Here is a 5,446-nt window from a genome sequence, read left to right as displayed (position 1 = left end):
TTTGAATCTCGATTGCTAATGATGTCCTTTGGCAAACCAAAATCAGGAAAAACCTTCTCCAAGTAGACCGTAGCCAAGTCTAAGGCAATAATACTCTTCCAAAGAGCCAACAATTGCACATACTTCGTCAAATGATCCACTATGACCCATACTTGTTTCTTTTGCTTTTGTGTTCGTGGCAAACAAGTGATGAAGTCCATATAGATACTACACCAATGGCTTTGAGGAATAGATAAAGGTTGCAAAAGTCCCCGTGGCACCTTTACCCACTAATAGAGCTCACATGACTTATAATACTTGAGGATATTAGCTTATATATTCCTTCAATAGATTTTATGCTTAATCAACTCATATGTCTTCTTCCCCCCAAAATGATTGGCCTCTGGATGATCATGATAGTGAAATAAAACCTAAGTAATTAACACATCCACCCATAGCAAATACACATAGCCATTGTAGTAAAGAATCCCATCCACTAATGAGAAAGGTGCTTCCATTTGGGCTTACAATGAGACCACCTCAACATCTTGAGCTTGAGCACGCTCAACCAACTGCCCAAACTCGCTAACCACCTTACTTAAATGATGATAAAACCGTGTTTTGTAACGCCATCACATGGCAAATATAAGATAAAGCATTTGCCACCACATTCAATTTTCCCAGACGATGCTCAATAGGAAATTCCCCAAACTTCATGAGTTTGACCATCTAGCAAACTTGCCTAGTGTTCAACTCTTTTTGTGTGAAAAGATATACAAGGGGTTTGTGATCCGTGAACACTACAACATAAAAATAATGCTGCCACGTCCACAAAGCATGAACAATGGAGAGTAACTCTTGCTCATATGTGGAATAGTGTTGCTCTGTGGGATTCAAAATTTGACTCTCATATGCAATAAGTTGTCCCTTTTGCATGAGAACTCTTCCCAGTGCATAACCACTCGCATCACATGTCACCTCATAAGGTTTTGGGATCAGCAATGCGAAGCACTAGAGCCTCGCTCAACAACTATTTCAATGCCACAAAACTATCCTTATATGGCTTTTTCCATTCAAATAGCACGTTCTTGTGCAACAATTGTGTCAAAGGAATAGCCACCTTTGCAAACTTATGCTAAAAATGTCAACAGTAACTAGCCATACCAAGGAAATTGTGTAACTCAGCCATTGAAGTCGGTGTAGGCTAGTTTTCCACCATAGCCACCTTCCTTTGATCCATCTTGACACCCTTGGATGTCATAATATAGCCTAGATATTCCACCTAACTTTGCAAACTCACATTTTCTCTTCTTCACATAAAATTTAATGTCATGAAGTAACAAAAGAACCTTGCACAATGCACTTTATACTCCTCCATATTCTTGCTGAAAACAAGAATATCATCCAAAAAAATCTCCACAAACTCATGAAGATAACACCTAAAGACTTTTGTCATCAATCGAGTAAATATGGCTGGTACATTCATCAAACCAAATGGCATAACCATAAACTCAAAATACCCAAAACTCGTATTAAATGCCATCTTGGAGATAGATGCATCATCCATGGCAATCTGATAATATCCTCTCCTCAGATTAATCTTAGTAAACACTCATGCTTCACCAAGCTTGTCTATAATATTATCCACATGCGGCATTAACATCTTGTCTTTCACGGTCTTCTTGTTCAAGGCACGGTAGTCAATATACATCCTCATTGAACCGTCCTTCTTCTTCACAAGCAAAACTAAAGCATTAAATGAAGACTTACTTAATTGAATAAATCCAAACTTAAGTAACTCCTTGACTTGTTATTAAACTTCTTTCTCCTTAGCATAACTCAACTGAAATGGACACTGGTAAATTGGCCGTATCCTCGGCTCCAACGTAATCCCATGCTCCACACTTTGTAATGAAGGCAATCCATGAGGAAGTTTAGAGGAAAAAACATCAGAGAACTCTTCGAGTATAGTTTGCACTACTACCTCTCCTCCACACATGGCTTGGTCCCCCAAGTCATGAATAAACAGCAAGTAACTCGAAAGTGTTTTTTCATTACAACAAGTCCATTTCAAAGATGTAGCGGAGAGCATAACAACTAGAGGTTAAACTCCTTCTCTAAACCACACATCTTTAACGCCACTGTATTCCAACAAGACATGCTTAATACTCCACTTTATCTCTGGATCCACCTTCACTAACCACGGCATCCGAAGAATAAAATCCACACGATGAAAATCTGTGAGATAAAAAGTCACTAGAAGTGTGGTTTTGCCAACCAACACTTCTAGCCTTTCTACACAAGTATTAAAATGTTGAGTAGAGGTAGTTGCACCTTCTACCGTGTATGGAAGAACTCCTTGTGTCAGTAGGCCATGCTCCTCAACAAACTTTGTGGAAACAAAGTTGTCATTGCTCCCACTGTCCAGTAAAATTTACACAGTACCACCACGGAACATGCCCTTCAGTATTAAAGTTGATGCACAAGTGTCTTTGACCTTCATCTTGTTCCACACATAGTTAAGTTGATGAGCAACAATCGAAAGCCTCTTCCTCCAACCGAAATAGTCATCCCCATCATCCTTACATTGCAAAGTTTGCAACTTTTTAGTATCTGACTTACTTTTAGTAGAAGATTAGCCATTATTGTTGCCATGTTATTTGCTCTTCACTATGGACAATTAGCTTTGTAGTGTCCCAGTTTGCCACAATGATAACAACCTTGTTTATAATTCTTCACAAAGAATTTTTGCTTCTTTGACACCTATGTACCCAAAGTAGCCACCATAGACTTCAGCTTGTGATGTTTATTCCCATCCTTGTGTCCACAACGATCATCACGATGATTCTCAACAAAAGGACTCCTCGAATGCTTGTAAGACTTATACTTGTCATTGTTGCATAAATAAGCTTCTATGGCTGAAAAGGAAGTAAAATAAACTGAGAATTGCCGGTCACTCTTGCAAATTCGTACACTTCCATTCGCTGATGAAGAAAAGGTTAACAATTGTTATTGAGGACGAACACAGCTTACCTGGATAGCTTCTGGACTAGCATACATGCATGGATACTTACAATGGTCGGCACCTATAAGACAAAGTCTGGCAGAAGGGGAGAAAGGCTCAAAATGCAAGAAGATAGCAAATATGGGCTCCCATTGATAGCAAATATGCAGCCTCCCTGTTGAGAAGCAGGACATGAGAAGAGTAAATATAAACAAGAAGTAACTCTGCTCTTTCAAGTCAATTGGCACTGTATCCTCAACGTCTTTGTTGAGAGTGGATCGACATGCATAGCTGTGGGAATCGTTTTGATGCCAGATCCAAGTAGTCCTCCTCCTCCCTCTCATCATTATCCATGAGCACATTTGTGTTCGAAGGCTCTTCATTTATAGCTTCTTCCTCCATCAGCTCGATGTCCTCAGGGGTCAGATATGACGCTTTCATTCCAAGAGATATACGTTTGGTTTCCGCATCAACCTGTAGAGGGAAATCATAACCCTGTGGTCTTTCGTTCTCACCTTTAGAATCTTTACTTGAACGCATTGGCCGACTTTGTAAAGTGTTGACAAGTCTTGAATAAAATCGTAAGACACTCCAGAGACATGACACAAGCAACCTGGAGCACAGACTAAGAACTTGAAACCAAGATAGAGAGAGAGCTTACCACATCACTCTCGGCAAGGCTGATGAAGATCCCAAATGCTTCAATGTTGTGTATGCGGCCACTAACGATCTCTCCAGCACCAAACTTCTTCCAGCCACTTGAATCTTGTGATGTTGTTGCCGTCAAAGACATTTCAATGTGCCCAGACAATGGCTCGATGCTTAAAATTCTGACGAAGAAGAAGATATCAGCAAACACTTCCACACGGAGAAAAGTTCATACCTTCCCAATATCACCTTGCCTGGTGGAAACATTTCTGCAGGGTTTTGTACAAACGAGTTCGATAGGTTCTTCAGTTGAATTCTAGCTTCAAGTGAAGGTGCCAGGACCACAAAACAACCTTTCTCCGTCACATTCTTGACAAAACCCTGCAACACAAAAACAAGTCACGTCCACAGCATGCAAGGTTTCTGCTTACTTGCACTTCATATCTTGCTTAAGTTCCAACACGGAATTGACAATACGAGCATTGGATGCAGAGTTTAATGCAAATCTCGGAAGTTACCTTTCAAGTGTTTGATAGCTCGGAAGGGACTCAAAACCACCACGTCCACCAACTTACTGAAAATTCCAAGCCCATCTTTCCCCTCCCTGGTCGTTTTAAATCCAAGACCTTACGAACTGTCCCTCTGTAAATAAACTGGCTGGGTCATCAATCCATGTATCGTTGAAATTTTCCGAAACTTTCCCATCTGCCTTGCACAGTATGTCCGCCAACACCAGCAAAAACTCGTGTGATCCGTCGGCCTAACAGGTCGCCTTTCTTGAATTGTTCGTCACTTGTTTTTGTAGAGACAAATCCACTTGCTTCCTTTCGTGGTTAACACTTCTTATATGGCACTGGAACGGGTCACCGACTTTGAAGCGCTCTTTAAAACGTTCAAGCTCCGAGGGATCGTCAGACGTGTCCAGTATAAAAAGGCAGCCTTTAAGATGGGGTGAGAGGACTAGCCATGCCCAGTTGTCCTTTACTTCTTGAACGTATCTGATAACCGACTGTTCAATGGTTACGGTCTCGAAAGTAATCACTGAGCATGCAGCATCGTTTCCTGCAAGTCATGATAAGTAAGCTAATTCAAAGGGCCACCATACAGACCTGCAAGCTCAGATGGACGTAGAGATAAATCCAAAGTGGTAGCATTTCTGTGTTTTCTGCTGGTTTTGCGTTTTGAAAGGATTTTAGCTCGTGCCCAACACTGTATTTTCTCAGTGGGTTCCCTCCATAATGATCAAGACATTTGAGGAGTTAAAAGACAGACTGGAAAACAGAAACGAACCTCTGTAATGTGCACATTCCCACGTAAGAAGCAGTGGCTGTCCATGGGACAGGGCTTGTCTGCCAGTCCTAGAACTATTGAGTGTTGCAGCCTCCATGAGGCGATTTCTTGGGTGATTTGTGACCTGTGCAGTATGAGAAAGAAGTGACGATTCACAGAAGAATTCTAGAAACATGGAGCTCAATCTTGGAAATGTGATCATGAGCACAGCAGGAAGTTTTGAGCAAGAGGACCTTGGTCTCTTGGAATGCAATGATCACTGAATGGGTGTCTTTTGAAAGTGCTTAAGCTGTTGGATTTCATTCCGGCACCTTTTGTGAATGCATTGATCACCACCCATGGCAGATCAAGGATCCTAGCTCAAGCAAGATTGATCAAATCTTGTGCAAAACTGTGAGCTCCTGATCACCCATGATCTAACTGTAAGCCCAGTAAGGAGCAAAACCTTATTAAATCTTTGCAGAACTTACCTTTATCAGTGTCTTAGCCACGCCAGCCTAACAAGCAAGATCCAGGAGAACTTTT

Source organism: Selaginella moellendorffii, unplaced genomic scaffold (genome assembly GCF_000143415.4).
Source record: "Selaginella moellendorffii unplaced genomic scaffold, v1.0 SELMOscaffold_172, whole genome shotgun sequence".
Classification (NCBI taxonomy): Eukaryota; Viridiplantae; Streptophyta; class Lycopodiopsida; order Selaginellales; family Selaginellaceae; genus Selaginella; species Selaginella moellendorffii.
The sequence above is the reverse complement of the archived record's forward strand: the minus strand, read 5'-3'. Positions refer to the sequence as shown.